Raw genomic sequence first — 24,069 nt, forward strand, 5'->3', positions numbered from 1 at the left:
AAAGCTAACTCTCTCTCCTCTGCTCTTATCCTTCTAGACCTATCTGCTGCCTTTGATACTGTGAACCATCAGATCCTCCTCTCCACTCTTGGATTGCGTCCTACCTGACAGGTCGCTCCTACCAGGTGGCTTGGCGAGAATCTGTCTCCGCACCACGTGCTCTCACCACTGGTGTCCCCCAGAGCTCAGTTCTAGGCCTCTCCTATTCTCTCTATACACCAAGTCACTTGGCTCTGTCATATCCTCACATGGTCTCTCCTATCATTGCTACGCAGACGACACACAATTAATTTTCTCCTTTCCCCCTTCTGATAACCAGGTGGTGAATCGCATCTCTGCATGTCTGGCAGACATATCAGTGTGGATGTCGGATCACCACCTCAAGCTGAACCTCTGCAAGACGGAGCTGCTCTTCCTCCCAGGGAAGGACTGCCCGCTCCATGATCTCGCCATCCCGGTTGACAATTCCATTGTGTCCTCCTCCCAGAGTGCAAAGAACCTTGGCGTGACCAAGCAATTTGGACTTGGTCTTTTACCAAATAGGGCTATCTTCGGTTTACCCCCCTACCTTGTCACAACATAACTGATTGGCTCAAATGCATTAAGAAGGAAAGAAATTCCACAAATTAACTTTTAACAAGGCCCACCCGTTAATTGAAATGCAATCCAGGTGACTACTTCATGAATTCAAGACACACTTAACCAACATGGCTACCACATGCCATCTGGTTTGGGCTTAGTGGGACTATCATTTGTTTTTCAACAAGGCAATGACCCAACACACCTCGAGGCTGTGTAAGGGCTATTTTACCAAGAAGGAGAGTGATGGAGTGCTGCATCAGATGACCTGGCCTCCACAATCACCCGACCGCAACCCAATTGAGATGGTTTGGGATGAGTCGGACGGCAGAGTGAAGGAAAAGCAGCCAACAAGTGCTCAGCATATGTGGGAACTCCTTCAAGACTGTTGGAAAAGCATTCCAGGTGAAGCTGGTTGAGAGTATATTTTGATTTGTTTAACACTGTTTTGGTTACTACATGATTCCATATGTGTTATTTCATAGTTTTATGTCTTCACTATTATTCTACAATGTAAAAAATTGTAAAAAATTAAGAAAAACCCTTGAATGATTAGGTGTGTCCAAACGTTTGACTGGTACTGTATATAACATAAACACACTGTTGACACATAGGCTATGGTGTAATGGAATGTTTTGCCTTGTGTGTTAGGTTTTGTGGGTTTTTACACTCTTAAGTAGGTGTCATAACCAGTCATAAAATAACACAATATATATCACAACAGGTCTAAATATATGTGTCATGACAGTGTTATGACCATATTATAACAGGTTATGACAAGTTATGTCATCTGTTATGACATATTATGACATGGTTATGACTGTGTCATCACGTGCTATGACGCTGGGTGTCAAGTAAAGTGTTACCGTTGTTTTAAACTGACCCAGAATCAGACATGTATGCAGGTATCTACAGACAGAGTGACCAACAACCAAATGAACAGGACTAAGGATGTTTAGTAAGAGATTGAAGTAGGGAAAAGGAGATTGGAGTAGGGAAAATTAGATTGGATTTGGGAAAAGGAGATAGAACATACAGAGAGAGCGAGAGAGAGAGAGAGAAGAGTTTACGTTAATTGAAAAATCCTGTTTTAATAGTTATTGTTGGATTGTGAGTGTTTTTTTCATTTTGAAGGTAAAGAAAAAACAGTTATGAAATATTTTTACATTGCATGTTGGAATTTACAAGGATTGAAGTCCTCTGCTTTTGGGCTAAAGAGCAGAAACCCAGACTTCCTTAAAGAAATTGATGATGTTGATATTGTAGTACTACAGGAAACATGGTGCAGAGGTGATGTTTCCACTGGCTGTCCACTAGATTATAGGGAGATAATCGTACCATCCACCAAATTAAAAGGAATCACACAGGGCAGAGACTCGGGGAATGCTAATATGGTATAAATCTGAACTAACTAATTCAATCGAATTGTTCAAAACAGGAGAATTCATTATCTGGTTAAAAATCAACAAGGAGGCTATCTTAACAGATAAAAACGTCTTCCTCTGTGCCACATACATTCACCCCTCAGAGTCACCCTACTTCAATGAAGATAATTTCTCCATTCTAGAGGGGGAGATTAGTCACTTTCAGGGCCCAAGGCAACGTACTGGTCTGTGGAGACCTGAATGCTAGAACAGCAGAAGAACTAGACACTATTAACAGTCATGGGGACAAACACCTTCCGGGAAGCAACAAACTTTCCCTCCCCACATACCCCCCCAGAAACAACTATGACAAAGTGAAAAACAAAAATGGAGTACAGCTCCTGAAGCTCTGTCGAACACTGGGTCTGTACATAGTCAATGGTAGGCTAAGAGGGGACTATTTTGGTAGGTACACATACAGCTCATCCCTTGGCAGCAGTACTGTAGACTACTTCATCAAAGACCTTAACCCAGAGTCTCTCAGAGCCTTCACAGTCAGCCCACTAACACCTCTCTCTGACCACAGTAAAATCACAGTGTATCTGAGAAGAGCAGAACCCAACCATGAAGCATCATGGCCCAATAAATTACATGGTACTAAACAGGCCTATAGATGGAGTGCAAACAGTACAGATATCTGCCAAAAAAGCAATTAGTTGCCAAAAAATACAATCTCTCCTGGACAACTTTTTAGCCTTAACATTCTCCTACAGCAATGAAGGTGTACATTTGGCCATTTGGAACATAAACTTTATATTTGACAAATTAGCCTCCTTGTCTAATCTAACGAAACATAAGAACAAACCAAAAATAATAGATAATGAAAAATTGTTTGATAATGATTGCAAAAAATCTAAGAAAATCATTGAGGGCCCCGTGTAGCTCAGTTGGTAGAGCATGGTGCTTGCAACGCCAGGGTTGTGGGTTCGATTCCCACAGGGGGCCAGTAGGAAAATGCATGCACTCACTAACTGTAAGTCGCTCTGGATAAGAGCGTCTGCTAAATGACCAAAATGTAATTGAGAAATATATCTAATCAAAAACACAGAAACCCAGACAACAAAAATATACACCTTCAACATATGGAAACACTGAAGCAATACAAACACACCCTAAGAACAAATAAGGAACAGCACATTAGAAATCAGCTGGATGTAATTGAGGAATCCATAGAATCAAACCACTTCTGGGAGAATTTGAATAAATTAAACAAACCTCATCATGAGGAATTGGCTATCCAAAATGGGGATATGTAGAGAAATCACTTTGCAAACCTCTACAGCAATATAACAAAGAGCCCAGAACAACAAGATATACAAGAAAAAATTACAAATTCTTGAATCAGCAGTCAAAGACTATCAAAATCCTGTGGATTACAGAACCAGAATTATTGGAAAAACTTTGCACTCTCCAACCCAAAAAGGCCTGTGGTGCTGATGGTATTTTAAATAAAATGATCAAATATACAGACCACAAATTCAAATTGGCTATACTCAAACTCTTCAACATTGTCCTAACTGCAGATATTTTCCCCAATATTTGGAACCAAGGATTGATCACAACAATCTATGCAAATGGAGACAAATTTGACCCAAATAATAACAGAGGAATTTGCGTTAACAGCAACTTGGGGAAAATTCTCTGCAGTATCATAAATAGCAGACAAAATCATTTATTTGATGAACACAACATCCTAAGCAGAAGCCAGATTTGATTTTTTTTTTTATCCTACAACAGACCACATTTACTCCCTCCACACTCTAATTGACAAACAAGTAAACCAAAAGAAAGGCTAAATCTACTCTTAGTCTACTCGTAGACTTCAAGAAAGCATTTGATTCAATTTGGCACAAAGGTCTTTTTTATAAACTAATAGAAAGTGATATTGGAGGGAAAACATAGATGTTATTAAATCAATGTACACTAAAAACAATTGTGCGGTTAAAATTGGCAACAAGCAAACATACTTCTTCTCTCAGGGACGTGGAGTGAAACAGGGCTGCCCAATAAGTCCAACACTATTTAACATCTACATTAATGAATTGGCAAAAACTTTAGAAGAATCGGCAGCACCTGGTCTCACCCTACACAACACTGATATCAAGTGTCTGCTGTACGCAGGTGAACTGGTGCTACTGTCTCCTACTAAGGAGGGGTTACAGCAGCATCTAGATCATCTGCACAGGTTAATCTAAAAAAATGGAATATAATGATATTCCAAAAAAGTTATGGAAATCAGGATGACAAATATAAATTCTATTTGGACACAGTTCAATTAGAACACACCAAAAACTACACGTATCTAGGACTAAATATCAGCAACACAGGTAGCTTTCACATGGCTGTGAATGAGCTGATAGACAAAGCAAGAAGAGCATTCTATGCCATTAAAAGGAATATTAAAATTGAAATTCCAATTAGAATCTGGCAAAAAATTATCCTATCAGTTATAGAACCAATTGCTCTATATGGCAGCGAAGTATGGGGTCCGCTCTCTAACAATTCATTTACCAAATGGGACAAACATCCAATCGAAATACTGCATGCAGAGTTTTGCAAGACTGTAAGTACAAAGAAAAACTCCAAATAACGCATGTAGAATTGGGCCAATACCCCCTCCTTATTCGAATAGAAAAAATAGTCATCAAATTTTACAACCATCTAAAAACAAGTGACCCCAAAACATTCCATCACACAGCTCTACTATGTCAAGAGATGAAACAAGAGAAGAGTCCCCTCAGCCAGCTGGTTCTGAGGCTCAGTTCACTAACCCAAACCAACCTCATAGAGCCTCAGGACAGCACTCAGAAAATCTGGCCCAACCAAATCATCACAAAGCGAAAAGAAAAATATATCACCAATTGGAAAGACACCACAAAAAATCAAAGTAAACTTCAATGCTATTTGGCTCTAAACAGACAGTACATTGTGGCAGACTATCTGACCACTGTGACTGATAGAAAACTGAGGAAAACAATGACTAGGTACAGACTCAGTGAGCACATTCTGGCTATAGAAACCGGTCGTCACAGGCAAACCTGCCCAGAGAGGACAAGCTGTGCTCACTCTGCTCCAAGGGAGAGGTAGAGACAGAGCTGCATTTCCTATTACACTGTGACAAATACTCAGACCTAAGAGAATCTTTCTTTCCCAAAATTATCATTCAGTTCAAAGAATTTGAAACTTTAAAAGATGACGAAAGAATCATATATTTATTGGGTGAAAAGCCTAAATGTGCAGTTTTGGCAGCAAAATATGTGTCCTCCTGCCACAACCTGAGGGACAGCCTGTGAAAAGTGTAATGTGATGTCAATAATATTTCCTGTTTTGTTTTGGCTTTCATACCATGTCATGTGTCTTCTCAGTCATGTTGAGACTGGTCTACAACTATTGCTTTAATGTATTGTTATTCTCATTAATATTGTTGTTGTAGTTGCTGTTAATGGTAATCCCATTTCCACTAATACTATTATTATTGCTGTTGGTCCCACCATTTTTGTTATATGTATACTTTGACAATGTAAGTAATTTAACTTGCCATGTCAATAAAGTCTATTGAATTGAATTGAGAGAGAGAATGAGAGAGAGAGAGAGAGAGAGAGACAGAGAGAGAGAGAGAGAGAGAGAGAGAGAGAGAGAGAGAGAGACAGAGGGAGAGACAGAGAGAGAGAGAGAGAGAGAGAGAGAGAGAGAGAGAGAGAGAGAGAGAGAGACAGAGGGAGAGAGAGAGAGAGAGAGAGAGAGAGAGAGAGAGAGAGAGAGAGAGAGAGAGAGAGAGAGAGAGAGAGAGAGAGAGAGACAGAGACAGAGAGACAGAGAGACAGAGAGACAGAGAAATAGAGACTGAGAGACCGAGAGAGAGCGAGAGTAGAAAGGAGAGTTGGGAGGGAGAAAGGTTTGCAAACACTTACACTGAGTCTCAGCGAGGGAAGAGTTTCCTCTCCATAGACCAGCTAGCGATGTGTATCAGTATGTATCTGCCTGGACTGGCTATCTAGATAGAGCCCTCCCAGGGGTTCCTCTAGCTTTCCCCAGTGTTTGGGTCTGCTTGAAAGACACCAGATAGTATTCAAAGCGCCATGACAAGAGAGTGACGCACAAAGTCGCTGCTCTTTATCTCGGCATCAGCAGCTGGGAGTGTGGCTCTAACACATGCCTATCGGCTCCCAGCTACAGGGCCCAAAATATGGGCCACATAACCTCATCACATGACCTCACCTTAAGCACAGCACTACTGAAGACATACAGTAGGACAAAGAATGGGGGGGATCAATAAGATATATACATTTCTAGAGTGAGAAACTTAATATGGTTTTGAAATACTAGGAACAAATATTTAGACTTTTCAAGAAGGAAAACAAAGAGACAAGTCTAGTGTAAGCCCCATGCACGTCACTGAGAGAGAAACGTTTGCTTTGGAAATACTATAAAGAAATATCCAGACTTTGCTATCCAAGACTTTTTGCTCCTTGCACAACAAATACAAATATTTACAGTAAATGACATTCAAATGGAAAATGAACTTTATGAGAAGCCCTTGCCCTGCGGTAGTTAGCTGATTACATGAATTGTCTTAATGTGTTTAAGTGGTTAAGAAGATAATTTCAAACAGATCTGCAGTTAGAAAACAACAGGATACATGCAATAATTGAGCCCCGGCCGACTAAAGGGTATTTTCCTGTGGTAAGGTAGTATCGGGCTCTTTGTTCATGCGACCACTAAGGATATTGGGTGAACGTTGCGCTGAGGGCTTTCCTGCTCTCCTCTGACAGAGAGAGATTGAAAGAGAGAGAGAGGGAGACTGAAAGAGGGGGAGAAAGAAAGAGAAAGGGTGGGTGCAAGAAGAAACAGTCGCTAAGAGCTTTTAGATTGGACACAATACAGTGAAAACATCATGAGAATGATGAAGAGGTTGGAGTCAATTTGTTGTTGATGCTGTACATGGATATTTCCTCTGACATAGCAAGTCTCAGAGACCAATCCAGGCAAATAAATGTAGATGTGAGTAAGATGCAGAAGGAATGGGTTAGGATAGGATGTAGCATAGGCTGTGGTTATCCCATTCTCTCTCTTGCAGAGAGTCTCTCCATTTTCTTAACACTGTGCCCATTTCTAACTGGTTTTCAACCTTTAATAAGCTGTGTTGAGAGAAGAGAGAATGCCCCTCTTAAAGAATACTATGCAATACTGAGGAACAGGTAGGCATTACAGTGAATCAGGAAACATGGAGCAGTTTGGGTCTTTCTATGTTGGGCCTGAGGGGAGATGGAGTCAAAGGTCAGGAGCATGACACACACACACACACACACCACGCATGCCAGAGGAGAATGCTTCTCATACAGGGTGAGGAGGAGGTAGGGGGGTGTAATCATGAGGGCAGGAGGGCTTGTTGTAACTCACACACATGTCAGGGGTTGAGCACGGAGGAGGTACAGGCTAGGCAATTTGTTTAATTGAAGTTTGGTTTTTACGACAATGCTGCGGTCAAGGTGCACAGCCATTTCCCTTTTTGTGACAGTCAGCTCTCTGCCCTGCTCTGCCTGCCTCACACACACTCACTGTTAGTGTGTGTGTGTGTGTGTGTGTGTGTGTCATCAGATATTTATTTGATGATCAACTATCATCTATCAAAAATGAAAAGCAGTCAGATTGATCAGAGCAAATCAAAACAACAGAAAAAGTTCACTTGTATGACAATGGTCGGCCTCTAACCATTAAACAACTCATTGCTGCCACCTGGTGTTTGTTACCAGACTACCAACACACTTCTTGACCTCTGTTGACAGTGAATCAGTGATATCTAACTTCGGCAACAAAGCAATAAAACATCATTACCATCACAGCTCTAAAAACAACCGTGGTTCAAAAGCCAACCCCTAATGATGCCATGCTTTACCGGAATGCAGGGTACACTTTACTGGGTCATTCCCAGACTTCACAGAGTTCCTCTCAGAGAGACCCAGTTGGTCATTAGTGGGGAGGATGTATGGTCACGTCTCATAATGTTACATGGGTCTGTAGAAAGGCTCTGCACGATATCAGGGGGTAGGTAATAACAGATGATTAGGATGTGAGTCAGAGAGAGAGAGAGAGAGAGAGAGAGAGAGAGAGAAGAGAGAGAGAGAGAGAGAGAGAGAGAGAGAGAAGAAGAGAGAGAGAGAGAGAGAGAGAGAGAGAGAGAGAGAGAGAGAGAGAGAGAAATAGTTACCTTTGCCAGCTCAATTCACCCCATGATGACTCTAGGGTCCAGTTGCAGGGTGACTGCTACTGTTATTGTACTGAACCTGCAGTGTTGGCAGCATGCGCCCAGCCGGCTGGGTCTTCAATGCCCACAGGACTAGGCTAAGAGGGGGAAAGGGAGAGTCACATCCTGCTCCTTATTTAGTGGATAGTGAGTCAACTGAGGGGACAACACCCTCCCTCCATCTTCCCTCCCTCCATCTTCCCTCCCTCCATCCCTCTCTTTGATGTGGTGGCAGCGTACATACAACATAAACTCTTCCCACGATAAACGCTGTGATTTTGCACCTGCAGCAAGGATCCAGGAAATGGCCTCAAACCCTGTTAACCCTAGATCGTTCCACTCAGTTTATTGGGGCGTTTTGTAGGACTTTCTTTTGTGATAGCCGCTCAGTTCCTCGGTTTTAAATAAACTGGTCTCCCAAAGGTTAATTTGAAGGCTTCATGTAATATAACGGACCCTTACCACCAGCCAAAGGAGGTTATCGGCAGGCATGCAAAAAGAGAGTTAGAATAGTAGAATACATAAGGTGCAATTTTCGAAATGTTGTTTGTTCATCAGCAGTTTTTCTCTTGTTTGTCAGTCAATGACAGTCAAAAAAACTAAATTAGCCCATGTCAGCTAATAGTTTTTAGATTGGTAAGTTAGTCTAGCCACTAGTCAGCTATCTAAAGGTGTAGTAATCATGGCCAAATTACTGACTGGGCACGAAGGGCACATGCCAAGGAGCCCTGAGCTCCAGGAGGCCCACATTGATTTTGTTAGTCACTCTCACTCAGATATCATATTAACATGGCATAAGCCATGGCAAAATGTGTAGAATTACAGGAAAGTAACTTTAAAATGGGCAAAATGTTTCTCTACCCCATGGCAAAATGTTTCTCTACCCCATGGCAAAATGTTTCTCTACATCATGGCAAAATGTTTCTCTACATCATGGCAAAATGTTTCTCTACATCATGGCAAAATGTTTCTCTACATCATGGCAAAATGTTTCTCTACATCATGGCAAAATGTTTCTCTACATCATGGCAAAATGTTTCTCTACATCATGGCAAAATGTTTCTCTACATCATGGCAAAATGTTTCTCTACATCATGGCAAAATGTTTCTCTACATCATGGCAAAATGTTTCTCTACATCATGGCAAAATATTTCTCTACATCATGGCAAAATGTTTCTCTACATCATGGCAAAATGTATCTCTACATCATAGCAAAATGTTTCTCTACCCCATGGCAAAATGTTTCTCTACCCCATGGCAAAATGTTTCTCTACATCATGGCAAAATGTTTCTCTGCATCATGGCAAAATGTTTCTCTACATCATGGCAAAATGTTTCTCTACATCATGGCAAAATGTTTCTCTACATCATGGCAAAATGTTTCTCTACATCATGGCAAAATGTTTCTCTACATCATGGCAAAATGTTTCTCTACATCATGGCAAAATATTTCTCTACATCATGGCAAAATGTTTCTCTACATCATGGCAAAATGTTTCTCTACATCATAGCAAAATGTTTCTCTACCCCATGGCAAAATGTTTCTCTACCCCATGGCAAAATGTTTCTCTACATCATGGCAAAATGTTTCTCTGCATCATGGCAAAATGTTTCTCTACATCATGGCAAAATGTTTCTCTACATCATGGCAAAATGTTTCTCTACATCATGGCAAAATGTTTCTCTACCCCATGGCAAAATGTTTCTCTACATCATGGCAAAATGTTTCTCTACATCATGGCAAAATGTTTCTCTACATCATGGCAAAATGTTTCTCTACATCATGGCAAAATGTTTCTCTACGTCATGGCAAAATGTTTCTCTACATCATGGCAAAATCTTTCTCTACATCATGGCAAAATGTTTCTCTACCCCATGGCAAAATGTTTCTCTACATCATGGCAAAATGTTTCTCTACATCATGGCAAAATGTTTCTCTACATCATGGCAAAATGTTTCTCTACATCATGGCAAAATGTTTCTCTACATCATGGCAAAATGTTTCTCTACATCATGGCAAAATGTTTCTCTACATCATGGCAAAAAAAAATTCTACATCATGGCGAAATGTTTCTCTACGTCATGGCAAAATGTTTCTCTACATCATGGCAAAATGTTTCTCTACGTCATGGCAAAATGTTTCTCTACGTCATGGCAAAATGTTTCTCTACATCATGGCAAAATGTTTCTCTATATCATGGCAAAATGTTTCTCTACATCATGGCAAAATGTTTCTCTACATCATGGCAAAATGTTTCTCTACATCATGGCAAAATGTTTCTCTACATCATGGCAAAATGTTTCTCTACATCATGGCAAAATGTTTCTCTACATCATGGCAAAATGTTTCTCTACATCATGGCAAAATGTTTCTCTACATCATGGCAAAATGTTTCTCTACATCATGGCAAAATGTTTCTCTACATCATGGCAAAATGTTTCTCTACATCATGGCAAAATGTTTCTCTACATCATGGCAAAATGTTTCTCTACATCATGGCAAAATGTTTCTCTACATCATGGCAAAATGTTTCTCTACATCATGGCAAAATGTTTCTCTACATCATGGCAAAATGTTTCTCTACATCATGGCAAAATGTTTCTCTACATCATGGCAAAATGTTTCTCTACATCATGGCAAAATGTTTCTCTACGTCAAGGCAAAATGTTTCTCTACATCATGGCAAAATGTTTCTCTACATCATGGCAAAATGTTTCTCTACATCATGGCAAAATGTTTCTCTACGTCATGGCAAAATGTTTCTCTACGCCATGGCAAAATGTTTCTCTACATCATGGCAAAATGTTTCTCTACATCATGGCAAAATGTTTCTCTACATCATGGCAAAATGTTTCTCTACATCATGGCAAAATGTTTCTCTACATCATAGCAAAATGTTTCTCTACCCCATGGCAAAATGTTTCTCTACCCCATGGCAAAATGTTTCTCTACATCATGGCAAAATGTTTCTCTAGATCATGGCAAAATGTTTCTCTACATCATGGCAAAATGTTTCTCTACATCATGGCAAAATGTTTCTCTACATCATGGCAAAATGTTTCTCTACATCATGGCAAAATGTTTCTCTACATCATGGCAAAATGTTTCTCTACATCATGGCAAAATGTTTCTCTACATCATGGCAAAATGTTTCTCTACATCATGGCAAAATGTTTCTCTACATCATGGCAAAATGTTTCTCTACCCCATGGCAAAATGTTTCTCTACATCATGGCAAAATGTTTCTCTACATCATGGCAAAATGTTTCTCTACATCATGGCAAAATGTTTCTCTACCCCATGGCAAAATGTTTCTCTACATCATGGCAAAATGTTTCTCTACATCATGGCAAAATGTTTCTCTACATCATGGCAAAATGTTTCTCTACATCATGGCAAAATGTTTCTCTACCCCATGGCAAAATGTTTCTCTACATCATGGCAAAATGTTTCTCTACATCATGGCAAAATGTTTCTCTACATCATGGCAAAATGTTTCTCTACATCATGGCAAAATGTTTCTCTACATCATGGCAAAATGTTTCTCTACATCATGGCAAAATGTTTCTCTACATCATGGCAAAATGTTTCTCTACATCATGGCAAAATGTTTCTCTACATCATGGCAAAATGTTTCTCTACATCATGGCAAAATGTTTCTCTACATCATGGCAAAATGTTTCTCTACCCCATGGCAAAATGTTTCTCTACATCATGGCAAAATGTTTCTCTACATCATGGCAAAATGTTTCTCTACATCATGGCAAAATGTTTCTCTACAACATGGCAAAATGTTTCTCTACATCATGGCAAAATGTTTCTCTACCCCATGGCAAAATGTTTCTCTACATCATGGCAAAATGTTTCTCTACATCATGGCAAAATGTTTCTCTACATCATGGCAAAATGTTTCTCTACATCATGGCAAAATGTTTCTCTACATCATGGCAAAATGTTTCTCTACATCATGGCAAAATGTTTCTCTAAATCATGGCAAAATGTGGCAAAATGTGGCAAAATGTGTAGAATTGCAGGAAATGTACATTAAAGGGACATTTCACAATGTTTCAACTTCATATTCATAATCACCAGCACCACACCAACATCAACATACACTATATGAAAATTGTGTGTTTCTATGTTTTGTAGTAAAAGATAGATGAAGATAAGTGTTTCCAATGCTGGAGATTATGAATATGATGTTGAAACTCGGGAGGCGAAGGTCGAGTCATGCATCCTCCGGAACACGACCCGCCAAACCGCACTTCTTAACACCCGCCCGCTTAACCCGGAAGCCAGCCGCACCAATGTGTCGGAGGAAACACTGTTCACCTGACGACCGAGGTCAGCCTGCAGGCGCCTGGCCCGCCACAAGAAGTCGCTGGAGCACATTGAACAAAGTAAAGCCCCCCTGGCCAAACCCTCCCATAACTTTGACGACCATGGGCCAATTGTGCGCCGCCCTAAGCCATCAAGAGGGGGGTCACTAAAATGTATTGACTGGGAGGTGGGGGGCCCCCCCAACCAAAACAAATGTTTGGAGTGCAGGATGTTCCTGTGTAGGCCTACAGTGTTTAAAGGACAATAATATATTTTTTTATCTACTGTATGTACACAAACCCAAAAAGGAAATTAATTTACAAACAAGTCGTAGCTGAATAAACTTTCAAGATAATTAAAAAGCTAAATACAAACGCCTTAGAGTCATGGCATGGCCCAGCTCACAGCTGCATGTGTGTTGGGCCTTTTGAACCATTTCCCGACCGCGTTCTGAAAGTTGCGTGCAGCGTTCAGTACCAGAAAGAGTAAAAGAGGCGTGTCAATACAAGTCACTACAACATTCAACTTCAGATGCAACGCATGTCAGTTAACAAACCTGTTGTCAGATGGTTGTCACCTACATTAAAAGCCTATGATTCAGTCTATTTATTAAGAATGGTCAAGCCTGAACTTTTGTGGGAACAGTTGTGGGTAACACTTTACTTGACAACCAACGTTATAACACGTTATGACACGGTCATAACCATGTCATAATATGTCATAACAGCTGACATAACTTGTCATAACCTGTCATAATATGGTCACAACAATGTCAAGACACATATATTGCGTTATTTTATGGCTGGTTATGACACCAATATAAGCGTCTCAAAACCTGCAAAACCTTCCATGGTAGTAATTATATGGCTGTTTATGACACCTACATAAGAGTGTACAAACCCACAAAACCTACCACACAAGGCAAAACATTATATTATATTACTTGTACATTTTACATTTACATTTTAGTCATTTAGCAGACGCTCTTATCCAGAGCGACTTACAGTTAGTGAATACATTTTTTTTTTTTTTTTTTTTTATACTGGCCCCCCATGGGAAACGAACCCACAACCCTGGCGTTGCAAACGCCATGCTCTATCAACTGAGCTACATCCCTGCCGGCCATTCCCTCCCCTACCCTGGACGACGCTGGGCCAATTGTGCGCCGCCCATGAGTCTCCCGGTCAACCTTATGTGTATGTTATATAACATTTTGTGAATTTGACTATATTAAATTATCATTGTAATTGCGCACACATTGATGTCAGACATGCACCTACCCCAATGCTCTGTTGCTGATGACTGGGATGAATGTAGGAGAAGATTTCAGGAGCAGGACAAGACACCATCTTTTTGACTGATGACTATCGTAAGGGCCTGTACGTGACAGGCCTATCTGTCTTATATGATTATGATGGTCATAACGCTTCTTGACAGTGTCATAAAGTGCATTTTCTTAGTTCAAGTAAAGTGATACAGGGAGGTCATAATGCTTCATGACAGGGTCATAAAGTGCATTTTCTACAATTTATTTAAAATATGATGGAAAACAAACATGACTGTAAAGATTTCATCACAACAACAACAAAGGATTTAAAAAACTAACTTAAAACAAAAGGAAACTTCTTGGCAGGGAAAAATACATCTGAATAAATGTGGGTTTTGACACTCTTATGTAGGTGTCATAACCAGCCATAAAATAACACAATATATTTCACAACAGGTGTACATATATGGGTCATGACAGTGTTATGACCATATTATGACAGGTTATGACAAGTTATGTCAGCTGTTATGACATATTATGACATGTTTATGACCGTGTCATAACCGTGTCATGCTGGGTGTCAAGTAAAGTGTTACCCAGTTGTGATAGCTTGGATTGATAGTAAAATGTGTGTGTGTGTGTGTGTGTGTGTGTGTGTGTGTGTGTGTGTGTGTGTGTGTGTGTGTGTGTGTGTGTGTGACTCTCCTCAGGTCTGTTTACGAGACACAAGCCGCTGTTCTCCTTCAACTTGACCATAAAGATAGAGCAGCCAGAGGGGTGAGTATCCTCAGTTGCAAATGCATTGTACAGCCCTATACCCTGGTAATAAGAACCAACACTGCGATACGGCTTTACACCACTTGATGGCAGTGTTTTCATACAAATTAACTTTTTCCAGCACGCGTCCAGAGTAAGTATTCGACATCAAGTACACCAGGTAAGACTATGGAGTTGGTATACAATTTGTTTAATAATGCTGCTTTTGAATACTGTAAGGGGCAAGTGTGTGTGGGGGTGCGTGTGCGCTTGCGTGTGCGTGTGTGTGCGTGTGCGTGTGCGTGTGTGTGGGCGTTCGTGCGTGAGTGCATGTGTGTTTTGGTTTTGGATACACAGTGGACCCCAGAGATGATTTGGAGATAAGAGGACAACACAGGCTATATACTCCAGCAGAAGGCTAACTAACTGTGGACTAACTGAGTAATCACACAGGGAGGGGTTACCTCACATGCCAGGACAGGGATGTGATATAACAAACGTATGCTTTCAGACACGTCTTGTCGGTTCTCAGTTGTAAACACAAAGAATCATACTGTGAACAATCCAACAAAATACAGTAAACTGTCATTCATACGCAAGCTTTCTGTAGTATAATAGCAAATGTAGGCTATAGTAGCCAGCACTATTATTAAATAGATCAACAGAACAGAAAAATAGATATGTGGTGATTTATTGTTATAGATTTAATTAAATGAGGAAAGACTATGCCAATAACTAGGAAAAACAATAAATAGTTGGTTCATAGCCAAAAACATACACCACCACAAACACTTTGGATTAATTATGTTTTGATTAGATCTGCACCTTGAGGTGAGGGTTGTGTAATGCTGGAAGAATGCATGAGATCATGTGACCAGATCATCAGCAACAGGTGATCTCTCACTCACTATCAAAGCTGCTGTGGTCTCATTTGGGAAGCGTCTAAATTGTGTATATGAAGGTTTTGTTATGAAGCATCTAGGTAGTGCTTTTGAAGACTTTATGAAGGATCTAGCTAGTGCTTATGAAGGCTTTATGAAGCATCTTGGCAGTGCTTATGTAGACTTTATGAATGGTCTATGAAGCTCTATAAAGCCTCTCTCTTCCTTGCCTCGCTGCTGTTTTGCTCCTGAAATCAGAAACCCAACATGCTCATAAAAATTCCAGGCTGTAGGACCCGCTGGCAGAGGAGAAAGGCAAATGGCCTGACACTGGCATTCACCCCTTTTTATACAGACAAGCAGAGGCACAGAGTGGGCTCATGTACACGGCCTGGTTTTGAGAGGGGGCATCCAGGCATGCTGTGCCCACAGAGAGATGAACAATAGATGGACGTAGCCAGGCCTGACACTCTCGCTCTCTCCCTCGTTTTCTCTCGCATTCTTTCTCACTCTCGCTCTCTTGTTCTCTCTCTCGCTCCCCCACTCTTTGTCCCCCTCTCTTGCTCACTCTTTCTGTCTGCCTCTCTCTCTTTACGTTCCTCCCTCTGTCTTTATTTGTCTCTCTCTTTCCCATACACACACAACCTCTGAATGAATGCAACGGTTGTATTCTCGATGTCCACAAGAAGTCGCTGTTTTACTCAATATCCGCTGAATTGCTGATCAGTGGTCAAATCCAAACTCCAAGACATGTTTCAAAGGATCAAAGTTGTCACATGCACAGGATACAGCAGGTGTAAAACAGTACAGTGAAATGCTTAACTTGCGGGCTCTTTCCCAACAATGCAGAATAAAGGTAATAATATAGATTTTTTAAAACACACAAGAAAAGTGAGAGAAGAAAAATAGAGGGGAAAAAACACAAGAAAGCAAGCTTTTGGTAGCTGTCTGATAAATAGGTAAAGACTGACATGACCGTTCTGTAATTTTTCTTTCTGATGAGAATTATGAGACTTTTATTGACAATGACACAAAACAGAGGTGCCTTCAAATAGTCCCGATCCCGAAAACAGCTTTTGTTTTGACTATCCTATTTTCCATACCGTTATTCAACTCACAGACATCATGTTACTCAGACATATTCATCAGAAAGGCCTGGTACATATTTATATATACAGTACCAGTCAAAAGTTTGAACACCTACTCATTCAAGGGTTCTTCTTTATTTTTACTACTTTCTACATTGTAGAATAATAGTGGAGACATCAAAACTATGAAATAACACATATGGAATCATGTAGTAACCAAAAAAGTGTTAAACAAATCAAAACATATTTTATATTTGAGATACTTCAAAGTAGCCACCTTTTGCTTGATGACAGCTTTTCTCTCAACCAGCTTCATGAGGTAGTCACCTGGAATGCAATTCAATTAACAGGTGTGCCTTGTTAAACGTTAATTTGTGGAATTTCTTTCCTTCTTAATGCGTTTGAGCCAATCAGTTGTGTTGTAACAAGGTAGGTGTGGAATACAGAGGATAGCCCTATTTGATAAAAGACCAAGTCCATATTATGGCAAGAACAGCTCAAATAAGCAAAGAGAAATGACAGTCCATCATTACTTTAAGACATGAAGGTCAGTCAATCCGGGAACATTTCAAGAACTTTTAAAGTTTCTTCAAGTGCAGTCGCAGAAACCATCAAGCTTTATGATGAAACTGTCTCTCATGAGGACCGCCACAGGAAAGGAAGACCCAGAGTTACCTCTGCTGCAGAGGATAAATTCATTAGAATTAACTGCACCTCAGATTGCAGCCCAAATAAATGCTTCACAGAGTTCAAGTAACAAACACATCTCAACATCAACTGTTCAGAGGAGACTGCGTGAATCAGGCCTTCATGGTCGAATTGCTGCAAAGAAACCACTACTAAAGAAACACTTGGGCCAAGAAACACGAGCAATGGACATTAGACCGGTGGAAATCTGTCCTTTGGTCTGATGAGTCCATATGTGAGATTTTTGGTTCCAACCGCTGTGTCTTTGTGAGACGCAGAGTAGGTGAACGGATGATCTCCGCATTTGTGGTTCCAACCATGAAGCATGGGGGTGAAGGTGTGATAATGTGGGGGTGCTTTGCTGGTGACACTGTCTGTGATTTATTTAGAATTCAAGACACACTTAACATGCATGGCTACCACAGCATTCTGCAGCGATACGCCATCCCATGTGGTTTGCCCTTAGTGGGACTATCATTTGTTTTCAACAGGACAATGACCCAAAACACACCTCCAGGCTGTGTAAGGGCTATTTGACCAAGGAGAGTGATGGAGTGCTGCATCAGATGACCTGGCCTCCACAATCACCCGACCTCAACCCAATTGAGATGGTTTGGGACGAGTTGGACCGCAGAGTGAAGGAAAAGCAGCCAACAAGTGCTCCTTTATGTGGGAACTCCTTCAAGACTGTTGGAAAAGCATTCCTCATGAAGCTGGTTGAGAGAATGCCAAGAGTGTGCAAAGCTGTCATCAAGGCAAAGGGTGGCTACTTTGAAGAATCTAACATTTTAAATATATTTTGATTTGTTTAACACTTTTTTGGTTACTACATGATTCCATATGTGTTATTTCATAGTTTTGATGTCTTCACTATTATTCTACAATGTAGAAAATAGTAAAAATAAATAAAAACCCTTGAATGAGTAAGTGCGTCCAAACTTTTGACTGGTACTGTATATAAATACCCACGTCCGCATTCCAATTGTTAAAGTCTGACACATCATGTAACTTGCCAGTACCAGGCACTGTTGATAATGGCGGAAAGTATGCCTAATGATGTGCTTTGTGTAGGCTATGCGGAAGGCTTGTCTCCAAATTGATTTCATCAGTGTTGCTGCTATAAGGCTATGCCAAGACAAATGGAGAAGAGGAAGACGATATCAATTACCCGAAAATATGTGAAGGCCAAAAAATATGTTTATATGGGGAGGGGGTCGGTTGGGTGATATACTAGTAAGTTGCAATGATGCTCCTATTCTCAATCGAATAGCCCATGTGTCTCTGACAAAATTGGCTCCCAGTAACGTTCCTGCCTAAAGTCCGTGAAATCGAACAATAATGAAACTTTATCTAACTTTTACCCGAGTCCAACTGTTGGATTGAGTTAGCCCGGCCCATCTGGAGCAGCAAATGGCCCAACTCACCAGGGAGCACGGGGAGGTGGAGGGTAGAGGGGGGAGAGAAAGCGGGGATCGAATTGAAAACAGATCAGCCTGAAGATCTCACCAGCGCATGTCTAGAAAAACTGTCGATTCAAATCTAGTTTTAGTTTACATTTTTCAGCTACGTATTCTGACGAAAACATGCCATGCGGTTTCTTATGTAAAAACGCAAATGGGAGTGAGAAAACTTTACCACTTGAAGAAGATGATGGATTGTAAAAGTTAGATGCGAGTAAACGCGCTCCTCCGTATTAAATGAGTTATCCGAGGGATGCGGTGTGTGTCCCGAACTTTGAGTAGACTTTCAAAACTTTTCTTAAAGTAAAGATTTTTCAAAGGGACATAGCCGGTCTCCGCGGTTTTCATTGAAAAAGTACAGTTTAGCCTAATTATCGGATTCTTTGTAGAGAGTCATCGGACAAAGTGAACAGAAGAGCGTCGGGGTCTAAAGAGAAAGTATTCAAGGTAAGGAAAGTGTTTGTTGTGGTATAGACTAGCCTAGATGACAGCTTGCAAAACTGCACACTTATTTGGAGACATTTTAAAACAAATTATTAATTTCTTATTTGAAACCTCTTGATGTTGAATCCAATAGACAAGCTATATGTGTTTAAATTTAAACCACTATTCTGCAGTCACATAGCATAATCTTGCGTGTCAAGGACGGATGGGGCTTGGGTAACTCCACATCACATTTGCACTTTGAACTTAACTGACATTGGAATCCAAAACATTCTGTCTTGCAACTTGATCCATATGCGAAGAGATGTGATCAGAAAGCCTTCTACTGACTTCCAAATGCCTGGCAGAGTAATAGCCTAGATATATCGTGATTCACTGCATCTTTAACTATGATCCTAAAAATGTGTGCAAAGTTCGATGTAAACAATAACTTTTATTTTGCAATACATTTTGTGCATATTTCTGGAAATTGAGATTGAAGGGCTGTCATTGTGGGAGGCTTTAACTTCTATAGAAGGGTTAGGGATATGTGTTCTCAAATGTTGTTGTCTTGTCTATCATAATTTTGAGTGGTTTCAGATTGACACATTTCATAGGCTACATTCCAATTTAATTGTGCTTTTTACACTAACATTAGTGGCAAACTGGCAGTAGGCCTATACACAGTGGCTACAAGTTGATGGTAAAGAAAGTGATGCTCAAGAGTGCTCTCACTTCACTCCATGTACAGATTATTTCAAGATCCCTCTCATTTAAACACTTGCAATAAATGCTTCAAGTGCTTGGCATGCTGTGGAATTAAGGCCACCTCTTTGAACCATGTCAGTAGGAGTTGTGTACTTATTGTTGAAAGATTCTCAGTTAGCCTGTTTGCACTGTAGCCTGAGTAATCAACAAAACACTTGACACTTTTGTGCGGGGTAAAAACAGCTATATTTACTGTTGGCTTTTACCCATCTAGAGTGTGTGTTAATAATCCCTAGGCTCACGCCTGAACTAATAATATGAGCACCATTTTCCTCCTTGCTTTGGTCTGCATTCAGATCAGTTATAGAACTACAAATAAAAAATAATAGATGTGGTTTTAGGATTGTGTATTAATTCATAGGATATAGCTTAAATGTCATATTCATTCCTTAATCACTGATTTTCATCAACTCAAACTTAAAATTGATGAGAGGAATGGTTAAAGTTATTTGATGACATGGTCTTACTGAAGAATGTTAAAACTGCAGGATTTTACAAAGGAACAATAGTATGTTCTCTAGAGAAAAAAAGTGAAAAGAAATGAGTGAAAGGAAAAAGGTAAGAAAAGACAAATGCTGAAGGAAGAAGTTCTGACTCTTGCAAAAAGCATTTGTGGTGGTGTGCATTTCTGTATTGCGCATGGTGGATGCATGTCTGTGTATCCACCATGAGTGTGTTTTTAATTTAATGCGTTGATGCCCATGCAGCTGAGGGATCATTAGCATAAGAAAAAAGTTTTAGTGCATTTGCCATTGTGCTGAATGAAGAGTTCCAGCAGTCAGGCCCGGGGAGAGTGAAAGGATGTAAAGAAATGATGGGGGTATTCAGCCTATTCAAGCTCTGCTTGGGGTGCTTTTTTCTGGGCTCTGAAACCCATGGTGGCAATGTCACTTTCATCTCCCAAGCCAGAGCCAGCCTCTCTCTCTTTTCTGTGTCCCCTTACCCTCCGTTTCTCTCTTTCACACGTCCCTCCACAGCTCTCCCCACTCCCCAAGGAGGAGCAGTGGGGGGACTTTAAAAAAAATACAAATACCAATGAAGTCTAGCATGCAGGAGGGACAGGAGGAGGAAAATAACGTTTGAATGACTCTGAGGAGGAGAGGAGGAGGACAGACCCCCTCCCCCCTACAGAGAGAAATCAAAAATTGAGAAAAGAACAGGGTTTTCTCTCTCTCTCTCTCTCTCTCTCTCTCTCTCTCTCTCTCTCTCTCTCTCTCTCTCTCTCTCTCTCTCTCTCTCTCTCTCTCTCTCTCTCTCGCTCTCTCTCTCTCGCTCTCTCTCTCTCTCTCTCTCTCTCTCTCTCTCTCACACCTCAGTGAGCTAAGATACTATACTCTACCGATAAAGCCATTTACTATAGCATGGTATTCCTAGATTGCAGTCCCCTTAAACTGCTAAAAGATTCTACCAGGAGAAAAGTCTGTGTTTCGGGTATACAGTTGAGAAAGTTGTTGTGTTTAGAAATCTAGTTGATGTAAAAGAAAGAACTACAGCTGCTGTATCTCCATAGTTTACATGTTTCCCAGAAAGGCTGCTTTCCCACAATTATGTTTTTGTTCTGATGGCCATATTACATGGTTATATTAGGCCATTATGATTGCAAACCACAACGGTTTAACATAGGCAAAACGTTGATGGTTGAATCATATCCAAAATGCCCTACAGTGCATTTAAACTGTATTTTCATCTTTCAATTGCTGTAAAGGAAAATTAACATGCCACCTTCCCACCAGTCTCGTTAGGCCTGCTGTATGTTTTGCAACACATTGTTGAGGCCAACACTATTTCCCTACTATCAAGATGACGTATACCCCTGATGTTTTGTACAACGAGTGGTTGCCATCGAGTGAAAAGAGCATTATCATTCTAGACCCATCAGAGACACCACTTTGAGAGTGTGGGACAATACTGGGTGTCTAGCAGGACCTTGCATCCTTCCTTCAGCCCAGCCCGGGGAGCTGTGTGGGGGTGGAGGGTGGCTGAAGTACACTCATGTCTGGAGCTCAATTGATGGGAATTTAATGGCCATTTAGGGAGCTGTAAAAAGACAGCTATGTGTTGAGCTAGTCTAGTCTGCCACGCCGCACTCTTCTTACAGCGAGTCTGTACTTGAGATGAGGGGTAAGGTGGAGGGAAGGGGGAAACACAGAGACGAGTAAAGTGGCGGCAGTCGGCAGAGAAGCTACATTCATTTATTTACAGGGTCACTCTTTGAGTTCCTCTCTGCATTGGCTTGGATGGCAAGTGGACACAATCAAGGCCTTTTATTGTCTGTTATACCATACCCTCGAGGCATCTGGCTCATTCTCTTTCAAGTGTCTGGGGTTAAATAGGATCACATCATATCCGGTCTGGAAGAGGGAGAGTAGCAACCTGCCCTGCCTGGCCTTGTCCTCTCTCATCCCCCTCTCCATCTCTCACAGGGCCAGCTAGGCCTAGGAGTGAGTACTTAGACCCCACCTCATCCCCCTCTCCATCTCTTATAGGGCCAGCCATGAATGAGGCCTTACTAAGACACACAGTGCCATGGAATGTGAGGTTGAGAGAATTTACTTCTGTTGTTATCAAAAGAAAATGGGAAACCATATATGGCCTCCTCCTCTGTAAAAACCATATGTCATTGTAAAAGTAAAGGAGAGAGCCCAATGTGGTTTTAACTAGCCATTTAAGCGCTGTATGGTAAAATCATTGACAACCTCGTTACATCGTGATTGATGTCATCAATCTTGGGAGGCGGGAGGCACGGTGAGTCCCCCTCATCAAAAAACAAGAAGCTAGGCTACAATTACGGAGGACATGGTTTCTCTGGAGGAAACACTATTTCCAGGTTTCTGTAAGTCACGCTACAGGCCTAATGATCTATTTCCTTTAGGCCTACCTACCCATTTATTTCACAAAATTCTCCCACTCAGTCACAATCACAGGCACCAAAGTGGGTATATTTTGTGGGCCTTTGGACTCCAGGGGTGTATCTGGAATGACACCCTATTCCCTTTATAGTACATTCATTTTGACCATGGTCCTAGTCAAAAGAAGTGTACTACATAGGGAATAGGGTGCGACTTTGGGGCCTCTGGACTCCATAACTCTGTAGTCCCAGCCTACCTTCACACAGTTCTCTGAGGGAGGAAGGAATGAAACTTAAACAGATTAAATCATGTATACAATTTACATTGTGTTATATATGATATGTCAACACCAGGACATCTTGACACGATACCCAGCCCCCCGACCAGAGTTCTCCAAACACAGGCTTTTAGCAGGTATTCTGCAGGTCAAAGGCAGTTAGCCAGTTTGAGTGGTGGACACAACATTTATTTAATTACTTCACCCTCAAATAAACCATTGGGTTTAAGCTGCCGAGCTCTGCACTAACACAGAGATAACCACAACTGGACCGGCCCACTCAACCAGCTATATGGCTTGAGAAAAAAACGTGGGTTGTGTTTGTGTTACCAGTGAAGCTTTTCCGGTCCACTGGCACCAAGATATACAATATATATATATATATATATATATATATATATATATATATATATATATATATATATATATATATAACCAAGATGTAGCCGAACCATGTGCCTGGTTCTCCTTACTTCTTGTTCGTCCTAACGCTCTGAACCAACACCAAGCCTGGCGGACACTGGAGAGACCTGAGCTCAGCATGTGGTTCATCTGAGAGGGTTGCCTTGATCCTACTGCTAATCACCTCCTATAGAGGGTTAGCCAGAGTAACAAGATGATCTGCTGTTACATCAGGGAAACCTTCCTTCCATAGCAGCTGGCAGCAGTCCAGACAGAGTATCATTATTACACCACTGTGTCTTCTCCTATCTTCCTCTCCATTGCCAATGAATGACCAGATTCACTGTGTTGGTTGTTCCTAAGACTGACATGGACTCCCAGACAATGGTGTATTGTCTTCAGTGTTTGTCGTCGGCTTTAATCTGATGCAGAGAGAGTCAGGCCTATAGAGAGGCCGCTGGCAGCACACGCAGCATATTCAACAGTGTGTGTGTTTGTGTGTGTGTGTGTGGGTGTGTGGCGTGCGTGCATGCTCTGTTTGTGCTTCCAACACTGGGGTTTTGAGAAAGTGGAGAGGCCTCAGTTGTAAGTTATGATTTATCCAAAGGCGTCCCATAGCTACAAAGCAATGTTGACTTGCTG

The 24,069-nt window shown here is 41.0% G+C and overlaps 1 protein-coding gene across 1 annotated transcript in view; it reads left to right on the plus strand.

Annotated features, from left to right (window-relative positions):
• Positions 1–18,751: 18,751 nt before the first annotated feature.
• Positions 18,752–24,069, plus strand: part of LOC121555139 (zinc finger protein GLI2-like) — a 125,558-nt gene continuing 120,240 nt past the window's right edge. The window contains exon 1 of the mRNA XM_041868943.2: positions 18,752–19,155. The gene's annotated coding sequence lies outside the window, so the exon portion shown is untranslated. The remainder of the gene's footprint in view (positions 19,156–24,069) is intronic.

The sequence above is a fragment of the Coregonus clupeaformis genome, chromosome 40, assembly GCF_020615455.1.
Source record: "Coregonus clupeaformis isolate EN_2021a chromosome 40, ASM2061545v1, whole genome shotgun sequence".
NCBI classification, from domain to species: domain Eukaryota; kingdom Metazoa; phylum Chordata; class Actinopteri; order Salmoniformes; family Salmonidae; genus Coregonus; species Coregonus clupeaformis.